This window comes from Ambystoma mexicanum, chromosome 1p, assembly GCF_040938575.1.
Source record: "Ambystoma mexicanum isolate Mex_15411 chromosome 1p, UKY_AmexF1_1, whole genome shotgun sequence".
NCBI classification, from domain to species: domain Eukaryota; kingdom Metazoa; phylum Chordata; class Amphibia; order Caudata; family Ambystomatidae; genus Ambystoma; species Ambystoma mexicanum.
In genome coordinates this window covers 1,236,212,338-1,236,238,191 of record NC_090921.1, presented here as the reverse complement: position 1 = coordinate 1,236,238,191, position 25,854 = coordinate 1,236,212,338, and the positions used below count along the sequence as shown (strand labels likewise).

At 47.5% G+C, this 25,854-nt stretch overlaps 1 protein-coding gene across 1 annotated transcript in view; it reads right to left on the bottom strand.

The window, feature by feature from the left end:
• Positions 1-25,854, bottom strand: part of NDUFA4 (NDUFA4 mitochondrial complex associated) — an 85,825-nt gene that overhangs the window by 4,569 nt on the left and 55,402 nt on the right. The gene's annotated exons all lie outside the window — the stretch shown is intronic.

Genomic DNA, 25,854 nt, shown 5'->3' with positions numbered 1-25,854 from the left:
CTTCGTGAATCGACAGAAAAAGAGGGTGCCTTGGAGGCTCCTTAGACCACACTGGTGACCGGGACAACGGAAGTCAGAAATATCACTTGGGCCACAGTGGTGAGTAACTATGAACTATACCCTGGATAGGAGTGTAAACCTGTGTGAATTGTGACTGCCCTTACGGTGGAGTGGATACACAGGGCTACTGTAGGCGACATAAGGGTAATTGGTTTGGTTTAAGAAGCCTCTACAAACACAGTAAACAGTCACTTCGAGCAGATGCTTGAGATGGCCACAGAGACCCCTCTCCCAAACTCACCGCCAGCTAATGCCCAGATTGATGAAATGGAGTCCTTGGATCCCTGCCCCTCAACCCCCCTTTGGAGTCGGAAACGGGCTCAGAACTTAATATATGCAATAGTTACATGGGCAGAACTCTCCTCTTGGAATTGGAGTTGAGGATTGGCCCTAGCTCCGAAAGCGAGCCAAACACGAAATGACAAAAAAAAAAAAAAAAAAAAAAAAAACAAAAAACCGCCATCTAACGGACACTTTTCTCCCTCGTTTTATTCAGAATCAACTGAGGATTAGCAAAAGGGTGACTCAAGTTTGTATGCTTCCACCTCATTTCCAGCTTCTATACTAAGCTCATATTGACCATCCATCAACCAAGCACCAGCGAATGATGATCAAGCACTCAATTGCTTAAGCCTCCATTAATCAGGTGTTTACACTGGCAGGGCTTTATGACTAAATCAAAGCCAACTAATTTCCTAAAACCTTTTGACTAAACTAGTTGGCATAATGGTAAACAGCTCAGACATACAGTTGCCTCTTCCACATATGAATTCAGCACTGGTGTTCTATGACCCATAACAAGCGCCCAAGCTAAAAACAAGCCAAAAAAGGAACACACAAGGTTCTCCAGGAATCTGTAGATGAAAGCGCCAAGGAGGGGGAGCTGAGAACGCGGGGCAGGTTGGCATAATATTGCAAGAGCAGCCATCAGTCGAGAAAAAAAAAAACTTGGAGGAAAAGTAAAAGGAAAAGCAAGCTGTATGAATAGACAAAGTCAAGAATCCCTCCAGGAACCGTATACCTGAAATACTTGCACTCCATAAGAACAAGAAAATTGTGCCCGATTTGGTGGCCCAAACAAATCAGCAAGTGACCACTTTAGGTAGCCTGGCTACTATTAGCAAATTGGACTCAAATGGATGCCCGATAGCAGAAAGGTTACTGCTTCCGGCTCATTCTTCACAATAGGTTCCTATCATGAAAACAACATCTACTCATTTTAACGGTTTACTCACTGAAAGTTCTTCTACCAACAGTAAAAGCTAGGAACATTTTCCAACGGATCCATTGATGCAAGAAAAGGTTACTCCTGCAACAGTGACCACTAGTGCTATGGGCCAACACTCTGAGGGTCCTCTTAATAGGGCCCAATTACCTCTGAAGGACGAATCAAGTAGGGTGAAAATTTGAGGTTGTGACAGGAAGGATACCCGACTGGGGGTGAGCAGGAACTTCACGCCACTTCATGCAATGCTCATTGGCGTTCCTAGACAGGCCATGAACGAGCGTCCGGAAGAGACTGTGGTCCTTAACATACCCTTGTCAGAACGATTCTTGCAAGATGGCTGGAATAATGCCGAAAACACTGGAAGGACCTCGGCCTGATCCAATTGACATAAATGGGGCGGAAAGACAAGGACCGCTGAGACAAATCTCCATGGTAAATGGTCTTGTCCTTTGCTCTCAGTATTGAAGGGTGCCAAAGGTAGTGACGGCCACCTCATGGTGATCATGAATTTGGAATTGTAAAGACCTCCCAACCATTCCAGACACAGAAGACAAACAGAGCCTGTTACCATTTAGCTCTGGAAGGCAACCTGTTTGGAAAGGTCTGGTCCTAAATCGCTGTGCAGTATTGTTGGTTTTCGGAACGTCCGAGCACGATTGACTAGAGACATTAACAATGTGGAGCTCCCAGAAGGTGGTAGAACTGAGTGGTGTTGCGACTGGACTCGAGAGCAGTGTATAATTGCTGAGGGAGGCTCAAGTATTGAGCCAGATTGGTTTTAACATTACCACATTTGATATGAGTATGACCATCAAAAATGGGAAGATAAGCAAAATAAAAAGGCATATATCCAAGGTTAAAAAAATATTTATCCCAAATGACGCTCATTTGCTACGGATCAAGGGGTAGCTCTACTTCGTCAGGGAGAGGTGGCAAGAGGAGGGGGTGGGGGGGGGGGGGGAACAAGAAAATTGGTCACGGGTTGCTGCAGCCCTACACCTTACTAGAGATGCCGACCAATATGAGGCTCGGCTCCAGCTCCTCCCTCACTCTGGCTTCATGGAAAACGAGGTCATTTTAAACTCCTCACAAGTGTTTAAATAGGCCAAATGTTGAGGTCAGAAATAATATGCACACAAGAGACTGGACTTTTAGAATGCCACGCAAAATGGATGCGTGTACTGTTAGTCACAACTGGCAACAAAGAGGGAGTAGAGTGGGGGCTACTAACTAATCAAAACCAGATTGTCACAAAGCTTGTGAGGAGCGTAGAAATCGGAGAAGGCACAAAAGGGGAGCCCCCATCACGCCTGGTTTGCCACATCTACTGGCATGAGGGAGAGAGTCAAAGACTCGTTTCAGGCAATTCCGCAATTGGAGGGAAACCAATAGAGAAGGTCAAATAATTGTGCTTGCAGACTTTAATTGGGACGGTTTGGTGCTGAAGAAATAGATTCTTTAGGGGCGCCATCAGTGGGGGACACGTTTACACATGCTTCTGTTGGTACACCAGAGAATGGAACTAAATGGAAAAATTGCTGCAATAGTGTGGGACTTTATTTTCTCAATGCTCTAATGAACCTGAATGGCTTTATGTAACCTTGAACAGTGGTATAGGCAACGATCAGCCTTGGACTATGTATATCTAGACCAGTATTTGTTGTCCATTGCTAGTGATCGTGAAATAACCCATACACACTGGAGTGACTTGTTAAGGGAGAGATCATATTAATGAAAATATTGAGTTGAATTGTGCAGACAGCAAAATAGTGTGGAATCAAAACAGAATAAACAAGGTGAAAGTGCTATTGGTATTGTCGAAAAGTCAACGCTTCAAACTAACGATTGTGTGCAATACCATCTGTACTGTTGTGGGTAATGAAAATAGTAAAGGGAAAATGAACTCCATGGCCGTAACGGTTAGGTAAGATGGTCATAAAATTATAAATCTTAACCTGTGTCAACCCCAGAACATTTAGCTTTACTAGTGGGATATTTTTCCTTAATACCTCGAGTGGGAACCCTTTTCCACACTTGCAGAATCTTTTACGGGTGACTTTTTTTTAGACTCCCCATAGTGTTTTTAAAGTTATCCTCTGACAACTTTTTGGCAATAAATGCCTGTTGCTGGGTTGCCCTAGGGGCTCCACCTTTAAACTTTCTCTACCCACCCTTGCGAGAACTACAATTCCCAAGGGTAGAAAGGATCTTTGGATCCCTTTTACATCTTATTTATACAGTACAATGGGTCTCATAAGTTTGCCGGTCCGGGAACTACAGTACTGTTAAGCTTGCTGGTACTGTAGTGCCTGGACCGGCAAACTTAAGATTTGTGCTCTAGGGTGCCTTTCTGCCTGCCAGGTCTGACTTGCTGTGCTCGTGGGTGCCGCTCTGCATGCCATGTCGGATGCACCGGCACCATTTATAACGGAGCATCCGGATTCCAGATTCCCATTGAGCCCCACAGGGCTCAATGGGAACGGGGAAGAATATTTTCTTGTGCCCAGGAATGGGCATTACTGGGTCCGGCAAGGCCGCAATGACCCGTAATTGCCCATTCCTGTGTGCCAAATAAATAAAAAAGTGGCAAGAATGAAGGGGACTTGGGTTAAACGAAATCAACGCCGTATCTGGGGGAAACTGGGTGGCCCATTTTAGTCAACTGTATGGAGCTTTGAGAGCTGAAGTGAATCCACTAAAATCCAAAGTAGTGGAACATAGTGGTGTTTATGGATTTTGACACTGAAGACTTTTAGTAGTTAATAAAGCTAGTAACTCAAGGGCACAAGGGCCCAATAAAACATCTAACAGGTTGTTTAAAGGCTCACCCAAGAAATGGGCTGGAATTTTGAAGATCTTGTTTGACGGCACATGGGATATACTTTACTCCAACCCAATTTTTAAAAAGGGCAAAAGTAGTATACCAACAAATTACCTCCTAATAACAACCTTGGATTCGACAGTAACATTTTTCTAGCTTAATATTAAAAACATCTGACAACCTGGGAGAGCAACTGTTCTTTGATTTCTCACCTCAAACGGGTTTTTGTAAAGCTCATAGTACCAATCCTAATGGTTCTCCCACAGGATCTTTTCGAATCGGGGAATGTATCCTGTCATTCATGTTGTGGTGTTCCGACCTCTCAAATGCTTTTGACAGTTTTAAGAACGAACCGGGGGTTAAACCCAATTCAAATTTTTTTTAAAAAAAAACAGCACAAGGGCTTGAACGAGTAAGATTGAATCAGGAAGGTTCTGGTTAGGGAGAATTCTCAGAAATGTGCCAATTCCCTCTACCTTAGAAACCCCCAGCAACTTTGCTGGATTTTGAGGACTCGTCCCCCACCCCCCTCACTCATATTTTAATGTGATTTTGAACTCTCGTTTCTTTTGGTTGTGGCGTCTGACAAACTCCATAGGCATCTTTTACATTGAGGCACACAGCACCTTTAGTGCAGTGACAGGGAAGTCTTAGATTACCAAGGTTTAAATACCTTCTCTGGAATGAACTACTGTTTCCCAGAGCAGTAAAGTCAAATTGACTTTACTTAAATTTGTAACTTTCTAGACCGAGCACACGCTATGTTACAAGAGTGCCTGTCGGGGGAGGGGTGGGGGGGCGGGGGAGGGGGGGGTGAGGCACCTAGTATCCCCATTTTGTCTAACTTCTCTTGAAACAATTTTATGTTACCCATTCCTCACTGAATGGCTGGTGGCAGTGGTTTCGATTTTACTACCGTGGTGTGCATTTACCGTAAAGCCAAGGGTGCCATATTTTGTATCAAACCGGTCCCTGTGTTTGTTTTGCCTTTGGTGGGATTCACGAGTGAAGCCCACCTCTGGCTCCAGGGTGTCTGGGGTAGGCATGAAGTGAGGGAGATGGCTGAAACTCCCTGTGCTTAGTTTCCTAGGAGACCCAAATGCACTGATTGGCCGACTGTCAGGCAAGGACAGTCACCCTGCTGGGTGAATGACAGCTATGCTGGAAAAGGCAAGTCTTTTGGCTTGGAAGGCAGAGTCGACCACTGGACAAAGGAACAGAAGAAGAACTTGAAGAGGACGGCTGCTGCAAGTCCTGGACCGTTGGTTTGCCCAGTGAAGCCCTGCTGCAGTGCTGAAACACCAAGTTAGCAGCGACAGAGAAGCCCCTTCAAGGACAACTTCTCCCCTTGAGTCGGTGAGACCAATCGACTCCAAAGTAAGCCACCTGGACATCCATCTTGGAGCTGGTTGCATTTCCACAGAGTTTCTCCTGGAAACCGTAGAGCCAGGGAGAGGAACACCAGTTTGTGTGCGTTGCTTTTACGTTGGCCAACAGCTCCCGGAAGATACTCCGGATTCCCAGGAAGCAGGCCTGACTAAGCCTGAGCCCCAACAGAGTGTGGGACCCCAGAAGCAAGCAAAGTCAACCTCGACAACCAGGAACCGCAGTGTTTCTATTTGCGATAGGCGCTAGGAGCTGAAACACTGAACAGCCAGCCACTGAAAGGGAAGTTTGCTGGTTGCAAGTTTTGACCGCCCCTGTAGAGCGCAGGAGTATCTCGCCCCCCCCCCTACCATGCCCCAGTAGTCTTCCCTCTTGTCCCCAAGAACGAGGCCCCAGGAACAGTGAGATCTGCAGAGCTGCACAGGAACAGGAGTTATCTGCTGCATCCCTTCTTCATTTTAAAGGTACTGTACAAAGTCTAAGAACTTACCTCTTGCTGTAGAGTTGCTTGCATCTTCTACTAATCACAAGTCTAAGCTTATGGCCCTACATTGATTCATCTTTTTCAAGAAAGACTTCTGAAACATTGTGCAAAGACTCTCCTACTTATATTCAAAGAAGTGCTTCAGCCCATCTAGACTCTTGCTTATTGGCTTTGGCTTAGTCTGTTTTAACTGAATGACTCATCGGGGGATCTGAAAGTATTTACCTAGTTAAGAATGTGTTTTAACTTGTTTGCTCTCATCTTTTCCTTGCTCTTAATTAATTCTGAATGCCAACAGTAATACATTGTCAACTGCACCCTAGCAACTGAAGTCACCTGTGGGTGTAGGTCTCTGCAGTATGCCATCCCAAATGGGTATTTACTGTTTCTGAACTAAGATTGTGTAATTTTGAAGTATTTGTGTTTTACAGTGCTCCCTTCTGAAGAAGGCTTACATTAACTGACTGGTAAATTAATTGTTTTATCAAGAAACCCTGTGTGTAAGTGTTTGCTTGGATACTTTTCACTGAACCTCTAACTGCCCTACAGCTCACACTGACCCCTCTTGAGATAAACCTGGCTACTCGTCAACACAACCAACCCGTGTAGTACAGACTTACACCAAAGGTTGTGGTACTACTGCCAGGAGGTCGGGTTGTGTTAGTGCACCCTATGGTTACTGCATACAATCAAAGATCAATACGATGAATGGCCTCCAACAGATGCATTTTGGCACCCTGGCATTTCAATGTATATACACATCAGAAGTTGGGAAAAAGCTTGAAGCAGTCTCAACAGCAAAACCGAAAATTGGGAACTTGGCAGTTTCCTGGATGGATTACAATGATTTTATCCCAATTGATTGTACCCAAACAGGTTTTGCGGAGGCTGATACATGAGGAATTTGCGACAATGTCATTATTAATCCAAACTTTTTTAAATTAAAAACTCTGATTATCTCTATGGTAAGAAAGATGCAGTTACATTGGACCGGGTTCTCGGTTATTTATCTCAGCTTCCCCGTCTCCAGATAGATGAGATCTTAAGAATCATTAAGAATCATCTGAGCAAAAAGTAGACCTTTATATTCCCCAGATGAAACATTAAAGATCAAATATTCAAATGCATCATTAGCTGTAATCCGCTTTTAGGAGGGTAACATCAGTCCAAAATTATACAGGATCAAGCTCCTGGACGATTGGGCACTTCAGTACCTTGTTACCCTAGAAGGTGTAATCTGGCAGCAGGTCCTAGGTACCTCCAACTCAGTCCCTGTAGCGGTCATCCGACAAGAATTCGGCCTCACCTCTTTAAAAGCTAGAGGTCAATGGCGAATCTTGTCCCTTTACGGGAAGTTCCTTGACCCCCTACCCCACACCCCGACCCCTCTCCACCCACCCTCCTAGCCAACACTATGTATCCTGCAATTGCAGAGGAAATGAAGACAGGGGTTGTGCCTTCACTAAACACTGCAAAACCATACTGAGAAATAAACCAAAGATACTAGACAAAGTGGCCTTCATCCAGCTACAGGAGTATCTAGAGTATAACCACTTACAAAGAGTCCACAAATCTGGTTTTAATCAAATCCTTAGGACTATGAGAGCCTTTTTTTACAACAGACACCACTGACCCCATCCCCATTACATGCGTTGTGCCACAAGGTTTGTGTGTCTCACCCACAATAATATTTTCACAAAGCCATCGTTTCACGACTTGGACCATCTGGGTGTCACCTACACCAATTATGTAGATGACACCCAGATCCTTCTACCATTGACGGGCGACTACGATAAGGCCATGGCATTAGTGAACAAATTGTACCTAATCATTCAGGCATGATGGCGGCCCACGGCCTATGCCTGAATGAGGATACAAATAGCTCCTAGTATTTTGATCCACAGCCAATTTGAGGAAACTAAACAAAATACCCTTTGTTCAATAGACTGGAATACCATTAAAGTGGTAGAGGTATAGGTTTTTACCTAGACTCAAACCACTCCATCCTTGTGCAAACTGATCAGGGTGTGCAAACCCTCTTTCTATAGAAAGCTGTACAATTCTTGCCAGAGCACTTATATTATCCAAGCTGTTTTATTGTAATGCACTGTACCTGGGGCTAGCAAATACATAGTTAAGAAAATCCAAATTCTCCAAAATAACCCGCTTTTATCTAAAGTGGTCAGAACAAATGGCTCTCCACTTTTGACAAAATTACACTCAAAACTGTCTCACTTACCCACAAATGCCTCAACGAAGCCACCCCACGTTATCTTTCAGAAGAAAAAAAAAAATCAAGAAATCCTCATCACACCCAACCAGGACAGCTACTCAAACCGTCTGGTCGCCCCCAGATTTAAACTAAAAAAGGCAGGTGGAAGCAGTGTCCCAGTTATGGCAGCGCAGCTCTGGAACTCCCTACCGCTCTCACAGAGAAGATCAACCATTCCTTCAATTCAGCCCAACACCATAAACTGGCTTGTATCCCAGGACATTGGAGTCCCACGATCTATCAATGTCTAGCAAATACTGATCAGCCTACATTGGGGACTCTGACCTAAACGACCCCACTGTTATTACACTGCACTTTTTTGTACAACTATGAAATTGTATCTGTCCTTTATATGTGTAATTCACTTTGCAACCATTGTTAACTACCTCAACGGAAATGACTAATTTAAGCCGAATGTATTCTTGTAATCCTGTGCAAATGCACCCAGATACCCTTGGTTTGGCACACAATACAAATTAAACAAAACTCTCAAGGGAGGATTTGGACAGGGACCCAGTCAGGATAAAAAAAAATTTAAAAAATGGTGCAATAACACTGAAGGAAATGTATGTATCCCTAAGGCAGCTTAGGGAAGATGATAAAAGTAGAGGTAAGCCAGCTCCCTATATATTGAAGTTCCCTAGTAATAAAAATGAGAGAAGATGGAATTTTGACAGAAGTCATGGTCCGAAGGGAAAATGTTAAATGTAGATTCTGTTTCAGGGAAAGTTTAGTGGCAACATTAGAGCACTTGGGTTGTGGTATTTGCACGGTTTTTCAATGCCCACAGCAATATAGAGGGTGATTATGTTTGGAGAAAATGAATCTCTGGCCAACAAACTAATGGTTGCAGTAATTAACTAATTAACTTTTTGTATAGCCTGAATTGAAGTGAAGGATGAACAACTATAGAATGGGAGGTCATGATTGCCCTTTACTGTGCGCGGCCTCCACCCACAACTTTGTATGGAGTTTATTTGCATTATCCCCTTCACTTTTCTTCAATTCATCTGTTTGACTGGGTTTAAAATTGTTAGGATTGATCAAATGTATGTGGTGGATGGAACAATTGCTTTTTACTTTAATGTTAAGGTTGAATACATTTTTAACCAATTAAACCAAAAAAATGCTCAATGCATCATAACGGGTCTGAGATTGAGCTCAAAGCAGGGCTCTGCTGTGACAACAGGATCCTAGTGCCAACCTCCTTCCGTGGGTCTCAAGATAGTACTTTGTTCTGCTCGGCTCTTCCGGATACTTTCCTCCCTCTCCAGGTTGTGACCTGTTGCCATCTACTGGACAGCATTCAGGACCCCCTCATAGCCAAAGTTCAGCGAGTGCTCGCACCCGGCCAACCAATGAGAACTGCCCATGCATGCACACCAGCAGTGGTGGTGGTCCCATGCTTGTGCACAACAGATGGCACAAGCAGTGCGGCTTGGGACCAGACAGTCCCAACCCACTTCCAGGGTACCCAAACACGTGACCTGCAATGACATGCCTAAATAAGGAAGCCCCTGGTCAGGGAAACGGGGGGCCCCCAAGGCCAAAGGAAATGACCTTTTGGCAAGGCCATGACGGACACTAGCCACAGTCATGAGCCAAATGTGGTAAAAGGTATTTATTTTACAAGAAAATGCTACTGATGCCACCAGTCTGTCCTAGGCACACTGTACAATCACCAAATAATCCTTCGAGGGTGTCTAGGGGCAGAAAACAAGGTCCCCATTGAGTGGTACAGTAATGTACTTTGTGCAAAGAAACTTACCAAAAAGTGGCAACATAAGTTGAAAAAGAAACCAACGTTTCTCAGTACTGAGGACATGCCAGTTTCTGCATAACAATAAGCGAAAGCCCAGTGGAGTGCAGCTGAAGGTGGTGCTCCACTGTAAGAGTCAGATCAGGACATAAAAGCAAAAGGTTTGGGGTTCCATAAATGGAGGGAAAGTTGCATCCAGATAACTCTTTCCCCAACACCCATTCGTAACTGTCGTTGAAGGCTGAGCCAGTCGGCCTCCGTGTTGCTCTCCCCAGGAAGGGGACCGTGCCGATGGCCGCCCTGCTGCAGAGCCCATTCCCAGATCTGAACAGTCAGGTTGCACAGGGTTGGAGAACTCGTACCTCCTTCTGGATGAGATAAAGAAACGAAACAGAGGTGGTATGCCTCTCCAGATTAGCACCACTGTGTCCTATGAGAGACGAGCGGTAGGAAATGCTACCAGGCCAATTGGATAGCTGTCGATTCCAACACATTGATGTGTTCCTCCTGTTGCTGGCGTGACCACAAGCCATGGACTAAAAAGGGGGTCTAGCTTGCCCGCCCCACCACTCGAGTTGTTGGGATGACTGCCATCGGTTGAGGCTGCTGAAAGTGAGCCCCCTTCATCTCCTGTTGCCTCCAACAAACAAGATCTGTCTGAGATGGTATAGGGACTTGGCGGCAAACCCTTCTCCAGGTCCCAGCTTGAGGCCAGATGCAACGGCAGCCTTGTCATTTTCAACCTGGCATGAGGAACGGCCAGGATAAGCCCAGCAGGTTTTGATGCCACCAAGCCAAGGTAGTCTCCCTGTCCAGGAAATGTCTGGTTGACTAGAGGATAGCTTTGACCCGTTCATGGATAGGGAAAATACTTTGCCTTATGCCGTACCATGCCAGGCCCAGGGACTGCGTAGGGGTGAACGCAGACTTGGTCTGGTGTACTGAAAACTCCAGCTGATAAAGATCCGTGAGGCGACCCACTGGCTCTTAAGAGCACTGCTACAGTGTTCATAATTATCGTGAAAACGAGGTGTTGCGTTAAGGCTGAAATGCAGCACTGAAGTGATCTACCGTGAACTGCAAAAACTGTCCGTGAGGCACTATATATGTAACTATTGTTCTCCAGCATCTGGATTCACATGCTCATGAATATTCCTTCAGGACAAGAATCCTATGTAAAAGAAAGTGTTTCACTTACAAACTGCATTTCTCCTCTAACCCAATCACTGTACTCTGGATCATACTGCCTCCAGCCAATGACTGTCCTTTCACTAAGCCCAGCCATCTTCAGAGTTGGTAAGCACGTATAGTGGCAGTATGACCAACAAGAGCCACAGAGGGGTAAGGAGGGAGGTTTTGCATGTGAATCCATGCAAGACCCATGCTGGAGAACAATAGTTACATTTAAGTAACTTGTTCATTTTCCAACATGGGGTCTGACATGGATTCACATGCTCATGAATAAAGAGCACATAGCAGTACAAACAACCACAGGCGGTGGCAAGGCTCAACAGAAGCAAAACATTTACCTCTGGAACAGACTCGTCTCAACAAACAGGTTGCGTAGCACTGCTTCGCTGACCCTGGACTCATCTCTGGAATCCCAGTTGACACAGTAGAAGCTTGTGAAAGTACGTGTAGACCTCCACGTAGCTGCCCTGCAGAGGCACACCAGACAGGAACGCCGTTGACCGCGATCGCTCTGGTGGAATGGGCTCTCGGATGGCCAGGCAGTGGTTGGCCAACCGATGACTGATACAGCCGGAGAACCACATGGAGATGGAAGCCTTGGATAAGGCCTTCCCATGGTTCACAGGACCAAAGTTAACAGTTGAGACATCTTCCGAAAACTTCAGAGCATGAGCCACGTCCAGTGAGTGCAAGGCCCTTTCAGCCGGTGACGAAGGCTTCGGAAGAAAAACACAGGCAACACCAAAGGCTTGTTCAGGTGGAATTGCGACAGAACCTTTGGCATGAAGGAGGGGTGCGTCCGTAGCACCACCCTCGACTCATCGATGGTTTGCAGTATAGGGCCTGGATTAAGAATTCCAACAAGACGGTGGGACCAAAGAAGATCTTCCAGGAGACCTGTTGTATTGCGGGAGATAGCTGACAGATGCACCTTGATGAGGCGTGCACCAGCCCCGCCTTGGCCAAGGACAACAAGTATGGAAGAATCTGCAGGGCTGTGACCCTCCATGGGGTGATCTTTTGCACCCGGCAACACGTAGCGAAATGCTTCCACTTGTGACCGTTAAGCGCTGACAATGCTCCGGCCTTGGCAAGAACCTCCCTGCAGTCTGCCGGCAACTCGTATCCTCCAAACTCTAGGGCTGCAGGAGCCAAGCCCTCCGGTTCAGCGTTCCTGGGAAGTGATGCAGGATTGCACCTCCTCTGATGAGCACAACCACTGGCAGCTTGACCAGGGGTGACACGAACAAGCTGACAAGGCCTGGGTACCAACTCTGCCATGCTGGGCGAGGAGTCCTGCATCGGCACTGGAGTAGACCCGCAGCAGGAGAGGAAACACAGGAAACTTGTACTGAAACAGTCCTTCAAACAGAAAGCACGGTGGACGTATTCTTTTCCTGCTGGCAAACTTCTGGCATTTGGATTTTGCACCATCACAAACATGATCTGGGGGCTGCCCCACCTGATGAAGATGCGGTCCACCTGGTCCTGTCGAAGTTCACTCGTGGCAGGAGCGCAACTCCCTGCTGAGTGAGTCTGATGGTGTTCTCGACTCACCCCAGGTAAGGGGGGGGGGGGGGGGGGGGGGGGGGGGGGAGGGGCGGCGAATGAGGAACATCCCTTGTTCGATGACCCAGTGCCACAAGTTCTGCACCTCTTTGGAGTGGTGCAAGAACGGGTGGAGAATCCCAGATCAGTCAGCAGCTGGACTGTCGCCTCTTTGTGTTCGACGGCTACCTCTCTTGAATTGGCCAAGATGATCCAGTCATCGAGGTACAGTTACATGTGTATTCCTCGTAGATGTAAATGGGCCGCCACTGGTGCCAGGCACTTCATGAAAACCCTGGAAGCAGACTTTAGGCTGAAAGGGAGGGCCTTGAACTAGTAGTGCCTTCCTTGCACCATGAAGCCTATGAACTTTCAATGCTTTGTCCTCCAGACCAAGTGACATCAAGAACTCCACTTCCTCCAGTTAGCCAAACACGTGCTGCAATCTGACCATCGTGAACATTTGGGATTTGAGGTACTTGAGACGCCGCAGGTCTAAGATGGGCCTCAAGCCCCCAGTCATCTTCTTGACCAAGACAAATCTAGAGCAGACTCCAAAGCACCAAAGTAGTCTAGGAACTAGCTGCATTGGCCCCTTTTTGTAGCATGGAGTTTAGGAATGTGCTGCTCCTGCCGGATCGCCAGGGAGGGGGGGGGGAATATATAGACACTTGCTGAATCTCCCGGTAATGTCCATGGGAGAGAGTCCAGCACAATCTGAGATCTTTTCCGACTCGCTGACGAATCCGGTCAGCCGGCCTCCCAACGTGGTGCAGACCACCTCCACCGAAAGCCTTAGAATAGCCTCCCGGGAGGGCCGACGGTACGACGAGTAGCCTCCACCAAAACCTTTAGTTGATCTGCCCAACTTTCAGCCAGAGGCATGAAAGTAAGAGCAGTGTTGAGTACCCAAGGCACGAGCCGTATCAGTCTTGATGGCCTGCAAGATCTCAACGGCCTTCCTGAAGAGGTTTTCCCTGTCGCAGGGCATGTCCAGTATCCCCGTCTGGACCTCCTGGCAGAAATGTGTGGCCTTCAGCCAGCCTTGACAAGGGAGGCAGACCATGTTCTCCATCTGCCTGAAACCTGAGTCGGCGATGTCTAAAGCCACCATGATCCGACGCCATTTCCCCTTCCGGGAGTGCAATTGCCTCCACCTGCTTGTCAGGTAGGCCCACCAGAATCAGGGACAGCTTGTACCACAGTGCCCGGTCTTACCTGGCCAGGATTGCCAATGCGTTGGCTGCCTTGATGGTCGACGCTGGAGTAGTTTACCTTCCTCTCCGTGTCCAACTTCTCCCCCTCGCTGTCTGAAGTGACTGATGGAGGAGTTAGACGACCTCTTCCTCGCAGCTGCCGAGACCAGAGTGCGGTGACGGCTGCAACCGTATGCACTTGGGTGCACTTTCTCCAGCCTATGCCACTTGCCCCTGGCAGAGCAAGGATTCTTCAGGAGGGCTAGGCCTTCCTCCCACACGTCGTCCAAGAGGGGCACTGCCACGATTGGCTTCCTCTTGGCCTTGTGCCTTGGTATAGGAAGCCCTCCTTCTGGGTCTCTTCAGTCAGAGCTTGGAATCTCTGGCGACCATGGCATGAAACGACCCGAGTTCTTCCGGTGAGTAAGCCCTCGGCTGCGGCGATCCACCCGCTACGATGACTACATCAGCGCCATCTGTCGGGGTGGAGGGCACCTGGCACAGGTGTGGTGGTTGGTGCTTCCTCTTTTTAGCCAGAGGCTGATCAGAACTTGTGGCATCCTCAACTGTATTTCCAACACCAGAGTGTGTGGAGCCAAAAGGATGTCTAGAGATTCATCTCTCTGCTGATCAGGCATGGTGGGCACACTAGGCCTGTTGCCCCCACGTCCTATTGGAAGTGTGCAGTGACTCCTGGTCCTCGGGACTTAAATAGACCACCCCCGCCCCCCACCACACATTTGTTTGCACCCTGAGGGGTCTCAGCTGGGCTTAGCGACTGCATCCCCTTATCGGGTGTACCAGCAGACTTCTCCACTGCGCTGGATCAGGCCTGCCTAGGGGGGCAGGGACACTTGGGCACAGTAGGGGCTACCTTCACAGGGTCGGCCCCTTTGGCTTTTGAGAGAATGGCCGCTACCGGCAAGGTCGGCAGTCTTTCACTCCACCATGGGCTTCAGGCTTCTCCTGGAGCTTAGCCAGGTTGGGAGACTACCTTTTTGAGGAGGAGCTTGATCGATGGCTGGCGTTTGAGGCAGAAGGTGATGTTGATCACACCCTGCCCATCGAGGGACCTTGCATGGCGACCGACGGAAGACTCAGTGCTTGGCCTTATTTTGGGACCCCCCACGGATGGAGCGCCCTCAAAAGTACTTAAAAGCCCACTCTTCGGACCGGCTGGTCATGCCCCTGCTTGGGGCACGGGCCTTAGCACTTAGCCACATCACCAGTCTACTGGGCCGATCCTTAATCATTGTCTTGGAGAGCCAAGGCAGATCTTGCAATCTCCTGTGTGATCTGGGTGAAGGCAGTAGCGGCATTGAAGGCGTTTGTCCTCCACAAACACGTTACGCAGTACGCATCTGGTGCAGATCTTGAAAAGGGAGCTCCGTTCCTTCTATTCCGTCCTGGTCGGAGGTGCGAAGTTGGCCTTTCTGGAAACTGAGGACGTTGAAATTCACTGAATAACAGATTGCCGTTTGTCAGCAGATGAAGAGCACATGCGCCCTTTGACAAAAATCTAACTTTCCGTAGAAGAGTGAAAATCGTAGAAATAGCTCATGGAGTAAAACTTGGACTACCAACACTTGAACGTGCTGCAACAATCTGAAGATGGCTGCCAGGGGAAGTGCATAGGGCGAGGGTGGACATTGGCTGGGGGCAGAACAACCCCAGAGTACAGTGATTAAGGAGAAAAGACAGTTTTGTAAGTGAAAGCAACTTTCTTCTTTTACTGGGGATTCCCGGCCTGAAATATTCATGAGCATGTGAATCAATGCCAGACCCCCATGCTGGAAAACCTCCGGACAATAGGAAAGAGCCCAGGGGTTCTTTACTAATGATAGCCACTGATGCTTGAGGAGAGCTAGCCTTCCCCCTACTGTAGAGGGGTGATCCTGACGCCATGCTAATTTTCTGGGGCTGGAGGCGGAGGTAGATGAGGGACTGGTAAAAACCTTGTCATGTCCACTGCTGCTTATACTGTTGTGGATTTGGCGATCCGTCAGGTTACCTGGCGATCTTGGAATTTCCAGAAACCACCAGATGACCTGTTCACTGGTCTGACCTCCCTTGAGGGTTAAACAGCCTTGAAGTTGGCTTTGTGAGCATCGCCAAGGACTTGGCAGTTGTGACCTAGCGCTTTCATTAGGCTGTAATTCCAGGGGCCCTCGCACACTGGCAACCACATACTACTATCACAACTCACATCAGCCATCTGCAGACATGTCAATGAGCAATTTAGGATCTGTAAGAAATGTCCCAATCAGGAACTTGGTCACGCGACCCTATGCGGACGCCAGATGTAAACACTGCAGCCTCTCAACTTAAGCTCACACATTCTAAGCCTGAAGACATTCTGCCAATATCTTGACCGCCGGTATAAGGATAGCCTATCTACTTCTATCATTACACATAGAAGACAGTTTAAGTTACTTGCCTGCATCTATTGTTCTCCAGCATAGGTCTGGCATGGATTCACCTACTCATGAATATCACCAGTCAGACTAGGAAACTACAGAAGAAAAAAAAAAAATCTCACTTTAAAATGGTATGTCTAGTCCCCAATCCCTGGTCTCTGGGTCATACATGGATTCACATGCTTATGAATAACAATCACACAGGCGTACACAACAATGGCAGGTGGCAAGGCTCAACAGAAACAAACACTCACCATTGGAACAGTGTTCACATCAAACATTGCTTGGCCGACTTGGGACTCCTCCCTGGAATCCCTGCCGATGCAGTAGAACCCTGTTAAGGTGTGGACCTCCACGTAGCAGCCCTGCAGAGGTTGAGCAGGGGCACAGGGGAGAAATGCTGTTATAGCTGTGACAGATCTGGTGGAGTGTGCTCTTTGATGGCTTGGCAGTGGCCTGCTAACCAGTCGATGACCGTGCATGATGCAGCCAGAGCGCCACCTGGAGATGGAAGCTTTTGACAAAGGCCTTCCACGATTTACAGGTCCAAAGTTTGACAACTGAGCAGTCTTTCGAAAATCCTTTGTACGTGCCATAGAATTTCAAAGCATGAGCAACGTCCAGCAAATGCAAGGCCCCTCGCGGATGCCAACAGAAAGACTGGCAACACCAAAGGCTTGTTGATCAATTCTGGTGGTACCATAGGCATATAAAGGTGGGGCATGTACAAAGAACCTACACAGTACCACCCTTGAAGCGAAGGACAAGGCTGCTTACAAGTCAGGGCCTGAATCTCCCTGACCGCCCCGAGGAAAGCAGTCTTCCACGAGACACAGCTTGATGCATAGGTCCGAAGGGCGCAAACATGAAAGTTAACAACATTCAGCTCCCACGCCGGGCAGGGGCCTTCACTGGCAGGAAAGACCCAAAGAGCCCCTTAAGCAACTTGATGGGCCTTTGAGTCCACAGTGAAGGTCTGCTCGGAGACCTGGTGTACCTGGAGATGGTGGCAAGATGCACTTTGATAGGTGTGAGCAAGTCCCGCTTTGGCCAAGGAAAGAAAGTACGGCAGAAATGGCGGAGCCATGACCTGCAGAGGGGTAACCTTCTGATTACAGCACCACACTGAGAAGAGTTTCAATATATGCCTGTAGCACTTGGCTCCAACCAGGACATGCTTGCATTCTGCAGTTAAAGCATAAGCTCCAAACTCTAGGGCTGCAGGAGCCATGCCCTCCGGTTCAGAGAACTCCCCCTCCCCTGCCCCCCACGAGAAGGTCCTGGGACAGCAGTAGCCTGATGGATGGGGCTACTGACATGCGCATTAAGTCCAGATACCAGATCTGCCTCAGCCATGCCAGGGTGATGAGCATCATCCTGCAGTGGCACAGAGTGTGTTGATCAAAGGTAGGCGGAGTGGAAACAGGGTCAAGAGTATAGGCACTTTCCCCTCTCATGGGAACGCGCCCAAGCTCCTTGGAGGGAACTGGCTGGCGAATCTCTGGCACGTGGTCGTTTGCTGCCGTTGTTGCGAAGAGACCAATCTGGGGTTGATCCAACTGGTCCTGGTGAAGCTCCCAAGAACAGTTGCCTGGTGAAACAGAACGAGGAACATGCCTTGACAAATGGCAAGTCCTGGGCCTCCTTTGAGAGTGCTGAAGTCTTCTCGCCCCCCCCCCCCCTCGGGATGAAGAACATGGTTGTGGTGTTGTCTGAAGATCCTCACCACCTAGTACTTCAATGACTCTAGAAAAGACTTGAGGGCCCAGAATACAGCCTGAAGTTCCAGTACGTAATGTGTAGGTCCTTTTCCTCCAGTTGCCAGAGGCCTCTGGCATGCAACTGTCTGGTGTGGAAACCCCATCCGTCGAGGAGTCTGTGGTGACCGTCTTCTGGTAAGGAAGACCCTGAACTTGAGCTCCCTGGACGAGATGCTGCCTAACACCCCACCACCGTATTGCCCGAAGGAACTTCGTTAAGAGATCTAAGTTCTGATACTTGCATCCAGGAGCATCTAGCACCCATCTGTCCGTGGTTCTCTTTTCCCACGTGCTGACTAACTTTGCCAGCCGGCTGCACACTGGTGTTTAAGGGGGAGGGTGTGGGAGGGGGGGCATGGAGCCATGGCCGGTTCAGGCCTGCTTGGGCAGGTGTTCTGCCTTCAAGACTGTTGCTGCTGGCCTCTGTTGCCTTGTGACCAAAGACTAGTCGACTGCCTTGGGATTTCCCTGTTAAAAAAAGGCATATCCAGCACTTTGGTCTGAACGTCCTGACTGAAGTTTGTAGCCTTCAGCCAACCTTGACAGCACAAAGACTTAGTTCCCATCTGGTGAAAACCTGTGTCTGTGAGGTCTACCACCACCGTGATGGCGTGATCCGAGGCCACCTCCTTCCTGAAAAAGTTTGTGTCTTGGCCTTCTTACCCTCTGGTAGGAAGTTCAGGATAAGGCCCAGCTTGCACCAGCGATCCACGGGACAAAATGGCTAGTGTTGCTGCCTTGATGGTAGAGGCAATCCTCTTGCCCATCGCATCCAGCTTCCCCCCTCCCCCCCTTTCCTGGTCCAGAGTTACCATGGCTGCCGATGACCGGTTGGCTGAGTATTCCCTAGCTGTGGCCAAAACCACAATCCGACGAGGGCCGAGATCTTAGGCACCTGGGGGCTTAGTCGGGTACCCTGTACTTCTCCAATCCGTCCTGTTTAGTCAGGGCTGTACTTGGATATCAGATCTAGACCCTCTTCCCAGATGTTGTCCAGGGAGGGACAGACATGGTCTTTCTCCTCGACTCATGTTGGTACAGGAAGTCTTCATCTCAAGGGCATTGGAGCCGTTTCAGTGACCAGATGAAGATCCAACTTTGTCCGGAGGGGAGGCCATATGGGGCTCGGCCGTGTGTGGAGTCTCCACACCCGATGCAATTAAACAGTCCTGGTCGGTACCACTAGCTGTGTCAAGGCCAGTGTCCATGTTTGGATCTGGAGCTCCGGTATGAGTCTTGTCCCGAGTAGGCAGTGACGGGGGTCGGATGATGCAGAGGATCCACAACCCCTCCTCCCCCCTTTGATGCTCTTCTGCAGGGGAGATGACCTTCAGAGGCACTTGAGGTGCCGGCCCCGACGGCAGCATCCTCTGTTCGGTTTCGGTGACCAGTGTGTGCAGGGTGGATAACATGTCCAGAGACATGTCCATAGTTCTAGTGGGGGTAAAGCCAACGGAATAGGTTTCGGGATAATGCTTCTCTTCCGCACCAAGGACGAGGTCCTTTCTCAGGTTATCATCTCTGTGGTCCAAGCAGCACAACGTGAGGATCGTCTGCACTAGAGTAGATCTGCTCCAGTCCATCTTCAGTAGCCTGCTGGTCCGCCCTTCCCTCAGGAGGTTGTTGGGTCGGAGCGGCCGCCTGGTCTCTCCCTGGCACTGGTTTCTTCCCTGTGTCTGCAGCCACCTTGAGGGCAAGGAAACCTGCTGGGCGGCAGCCACCTCTTTCTTGAAACTGCTTTTTCAGAGCCAGTGGACATCGTTGATTTAGACGATTAAGTGCTTGCGGCTGCCTTTGTTAACAGTGCTGTGGTCGACTCTTGCCTTGACTGAAGACTTGCTACTCCTTATAGTGCCTCCGTAATCGTGCCCGACGCACTTGGAAAATTTGCCGCGATTTGACAATTTTAGCCACGTGTAAAAATATTTCTTTTCTTGCATCCCTGAAATCCTTTTCCAACCTAATAATCCCTCATTAATCATTGTAGCGCGGACCTGAACTCATTCCAAGTATCTATCACCTACCCTGACCCTCCTATAGGGAATTAAAAGCATTTTTAGCATATTTTTCACTTAATTGCAACCACATAAAAATATATTGCCTGTGTTTAAAACTCCTACCCGTTTTCCCCTAAACTTGCTAGGGGGGGAACTGAATTATATTTGATTGCATTCCTGAGAACTGTGTGCTTTCCTTCCATCTCTTTACCTTGCATAAAGGGGGGGGGTAGGGGGAGGGTGAATTGTCAAAGAAAAGTGATTACATTGTCTTTTGTTGAAGTCATATCAAGTTTATTTTCTGTACTGCATTTTCATTCATCATTGCATTGTCCTTGAAGCCATAAAAGCATTCTCAACTACTCTATCCTCTCTAGATCACTTCTAAGCCATCAAAAAAGTGTACCACTAACATTATCCATTGTTGACCACTATCATCTTCACAAGTGTGCTATCAAATATTAATTATAAAAGTGTGATATATATTGTTTAATTTTCAAATAAACCTTTCAAATTTGCAAAACAAACCTACTTCTTGGCTCAGCGGGATTCTGAGAGAGGAGTGTTATATAAGGGTTGTCATCCAGAGGTTTCTTAAATCACACTTTGAGCAGTTTGAAGAGACTGCCTTCTTTCTTAGCCATGCCAAAAGGGCACGAAGTAGGGCCCAAATCCTGGGCCTTCACGCACAAAACTTCGCTTTAGCGTAGCTGTGCTGCCGTTCTCCAGCCTTAGCCTTAAACAGTGAAACAAAAACAAAAAAAAAAAATCCAAATATTTTGCAAACATTTATGAAACACGAAATTAGTTTGGAGAGTAAGATGTGGACTCCCAACACTGAGTGTCGTACAAATCTGAAGATGGCCACCAGGGGTGAAGCTTCGGGAGAAGACCGTCATTGGATGGGGCAGTATGACCCAGAGGACAGTGATTGAGGAGAAACCGTTTTAAAGTGAAACTTTTAGTGAGGATTTCCAGCCCGACTTGGAAAATTCATGACCATGTGAATCCATGCCAGACCCCTTGCTGGAGAACCATGATTTGAGCCTGGCTACTGATAAGCAGGTAGCCTCGATATTGCACCTAGAAGACAGTTGGGCAACCGGTCGCAATCCAACTAGTGTGCCAGAGGACTCACACGGACAACCTGATCAAACTGTGGCATCAAAGCAGCTCCATCCAAGCATCAAGGTACGTATAAACACCCATTCGGTGAACGTCTGCCACTGGCATGGCAACCGAGCCACACAGTAGAATGCAGCGACAACCTAAAAAAAAAGGGCGGTCCAGCTGGACACTGTCTGCCACTTGTGCACTCTCCTGACCTCCCTCAGCACCCTGCCATGTGTCATCTCCTGGGTTGCTTACTGGAGCCCAGTAAGCCCATACAATTCCTTATCTTGGCCAAATGCACGCCAAGCCATTTCTGCGAATGTTCCCATACTCTGGACTTCAGACATCAAGGGAGTTCCTACCACAAGCAAGTTCAGACCATATTGATGGAAACGACACTACATAAATGAGTACTAATAGTTTACAAGCACATTAGAATGCAATTCTAGTATGACATTTTTTACACAATCCTGTTTTATCATCAATTCATGGTACATATATTGAAGTTTTTACTTTTTGGGTTTTAATTGTATTAAATGCGCCAACAGATTTTGTAAGCTAAAAAGCACCATTACCCCAAAAAAACAAATAGTGGGTTTCAGCTCTCCAAACATGTGAGCAGTGTGCACCCCTCTTCACAATCAGATGGATATTTTGCAGAACCAGCGCACCCATGAATTATTGCCCACCCACCCAACCTCTGCATAGAATCCCCATCCTCAATTGCAATCTCAGTCCTGCATCTTGTAGTATGGCCAATTTGCTCTGATTTCGCTCTATCCACCAAATCACCAATGGAATCAGTCTTTCAAAGCCATTGACCTCATTCTGGCCCTTACATTCTCTTGCCCTTAATATACTGGATTGCGTCAAATGGTTCTCAGGAGGTTGAGAGAGAATGGTTGGTGGGAGTAGCAGACTTGGGAAAACCAGAATTCCACCATGTCCAATTCTGGCAAGGGGCAATGATGGTTGTCTGCAGTTGCCAGCAGTGGAGCTCCTGGTGGCCATCCTGATTCTCAATTAGCAAAAGGCCATGTTGCTGTGGAGTCTGGAGTCAGGGTGTGATCTCTTCATGTGAACAGTCAGTAAAGAAATAAAAAAAAAAAACACTATTTAAACAAACCTACACAAGTCCTGAATGGTGCAGCTTGTGTGACCAACAGCCATTCTATCTTCCTACATTCATAGTCAAGCATTGGAGGTAGGAAAACAAATGCAAGCAAGTAGGATTTACTCTTCCATTCAACCCTTCCATTACCAGACAGCCTATTACTCAGTGCCACTTATCTGCCATCACAGGTTAGCGATAACACTACACAGTAAGACATTACGATCCATTAGAAATTCTAGATAAACACATTGCCGTACGACTACTAGGCAAGTCACAGAACCACTGTTGCAGCACATAAGGTTAACCACACAAATGCAGAGAAGCGAGCGATTTAAAACTACTGACAGGATAAGAGCCTGTATGTACACAGTTTCATGTTTACCCGATTGACAGTAAGGGAATCACAGGTTGAAGCGTCACAATCGTTTTTTCTATATTGTTAATTTTTCGCATGACTAACGAGGCCTTGCATCATTTTCTTTGCGTTTTAAAAAGAAACTTCGAACCATGCATGTTCTTTGAAGGTTCGTATAATGGGCTAAGAAATAGGCCCTAAATAAATATTGATGCTACAGACACATTGATAACTCTGGATGGCTAATGCTAAAAAGAAAAACATCCATTCCAAATCTTACTCCTTGAGTAATCTATCCATAGTACATGCGCATAGGGACATTTCCCCCACGAGGGAGTTGCACACTGAGGTGTACGAGTTTTCGGTGGTGGTTTGGACATTAACCGACTATGCTGAAGTTTGAGTGCAATTAGTGGCAAAGCTGCTTCGGCTTTGTGTATGGCCATCTTTTACTGGTTACTGCAGTGTTTGAGGGGTGTACTAGTGGTGAGGCATTGGCCCTTTTGCCATGCTATTTCAAGGTGAATGGCTTCTTGGACAGCAGGTAGTGAACGGTTGAACCATGGTGTGTTTTATGAGGGATACAATTTTGTAGAGGGTCTGGTGAATTGCGGTTTTAATTGTTTAGTATGGGCGATGGCGTTTTCATTGACGATGATGTGCATTTACTAAGGTGCATAGCTTAAACAGCTGGACGGATTTACAAATTTAAACAAGTTGTGCACAAGTGTTCCAAATGTACCTTTTGGTGGAAATCCATCCAGTAGTTTTGATATGTAGTAGAAAACAAGAGTGCCCCAGCACTAAAACCTTGCATCTCCCATGGCACATTAGAGCAACTGAAGCCGCCATTTTTTCCAAGCAGTTGTCACAGTAAATGGTGCGCACAACGGGGGCGGTGAGCGAGACCACAAATAACTATGCACCCATTCTCCTTCAGGTTCACCATCAAAATGGCCAGTAGGCCACAGACCTGTATTATAACTACAAATCCGTGGTGCGTAGAAAAAAAAAACTTCAGATGGCCAAATTAGCCATGGCCGAAAAGACCTGCTGCTAGGGTGGAGTAGTGGCTAGTGGCTACTTCGGATTGCTTACCTGGGTAATGTGGCAAAAGGTAATGACTGGCAGTGTGCTCGAGTTTCCAGCGACATAAGTGTGCTCATGAACTGTGAAATAAGGGCTCAGAGTCAAGGAGGCGTACCTTTCAGCACAACACCACTCAATCTGGAACAGCAACCCAGTCGTTCCCTTATTTCTATGAGACACAAGCTCCCTGTAGACTCCACCCCCCCCCCCCCCCCCCCACACACACACACACACACACACACACAAATCCAGGGCCTTTGAGCTTCAGAGTAAAAGTCTTTGCATAGGAGTTGGTTTTGATTTTCCAAAAATCTGTGTTTGGTGGGGATTCCAGCTGCACTGTCCCCATCCTACATGCAATAAATCCTCACGACTAAGTCATACAATTGTTTTCCTGACACTGTTGCATGACAGCCCAGTGTTTCAGCTTCCCCGTGGACATGCCAGGCATACAGACTTGCGAAACTGCGTAATCCCCATTCTTTGCATTAAGCTCTCCTGTAACCAGTGACTCGCAAGTAAAGGGTATGGCAACAACCTGACCAGCACATCCAGAGTGCATGGACTGGGGGCTTGGGTTGTGCGTGCCTGGAAACAAAGGCCGGGCACCAAGTTTGTTGAAAATGGCCCCATTTGTGGATGCTCCAGAAAAATGCAAGTGTGTTCTTTGAACAATGCCCTGCTTTGTTAGTCAACTGTGCTCCGGGTGTGTTTGTGCAAGAATGCATCGAAGCCCAGTCGTTATGTGAGAAGTGAGCACGTTTGAATGTTCAAAGTATTTCATGAAGGAAAAAACGCACACTTGTGTGGAGGATTCGCTTGGAACGTGTATAAGGCCATTTTGATTGCCAGCAGCTCCAAGACGTTTATGTGCTGTGACACTTGCCGAGCTGTCCAGTCCATGTACCTTGTGCTTTGAGAGCCTGGCAATGTGCCCCTCTCTCCCAGACACCCCCAAAACAGCCTGCAATGCATCAGTATTGTTACTTGCATTGGTGGGCTGAACCAGTTGATCGGGAAAACGTACATCTCCACCATTGCAGCATTACCACTAGATCATCCCAATTGCCTGACGCCCGTCCATTGCCTCGCAAGTAACTGCTGTATTGGCCATGTAGGTGTGAAAAGGGGGATAATTAAGATGCACAACACCATCATCCGCAATAATCCGATTGAGACCAGTTTCATAACAGAGCTATGCTAAGAGCATGTGAACTGTTTTAGTACTGCTCAAAGGAATTGGTTGGTGTGGGACGAGACTGGGTGTGATCTTACTGACCAACCAGCTAGTGCAGGAGAATAGTGGAAGGTTAAATCTGCACAACATACTGCCCATTTATCAGCCAATCATCTTGGTACGGGTAAACTGGTATGTTCATGTAGACTAGCTCCCATTACTTACGTGACCACACAAGGTGCCGATGAATTAAAAAAGGCAGTACCTTAAACTAAAAGTGCTGTGTCCATCAGAAGCAGAGTACTTTGCGACTGGTTGCTGCAATTGAAATTACAAATCTGTCCAAGGTAGCTATGAAATCTAATCACTTTCGGAGGGGGCAGGGGATTAACTCTTGCACATTGGTCACTGAGGTTCTACAAAATGTGTTTCCAGGTCACAAATCTGTTGACTTTTCTGGGCACAAGGAAAGAAAAAAAATCCTACGTTCACTTTCCTTTTGGAGACTGGCTAGTAGTGCAGTGCCTGAACTACGTAGCTTTTTACTGATGCCTTTAAGATTGTGTGGCTTTCCCAGGTGGCCAAAGGAGTAACTTTTGCACTCCTCACCCATCTATGGCAATTCCCTTCTCATGCTTGGGTGAAGGGTATTGGCCCTCCCACAAAAGATGTGTGGGAGGGGGGCATTTAACTAACAAACATCACTGCTTTGAGGTGAAGGCTGCACCTCCGGAAGATTGCTCCTGCGACATTCAGTGTTGGCGCCATGGCAGACAGTAGTGGTGGGCGCAAAAACTTGTGCTGTGTTCCATCCAGTAAATGCTCGGTTTGGGCATAAGGTTTCCCTCGAAAGTTTGATCATGTGTGAACCACTAGGCTGCCATGTT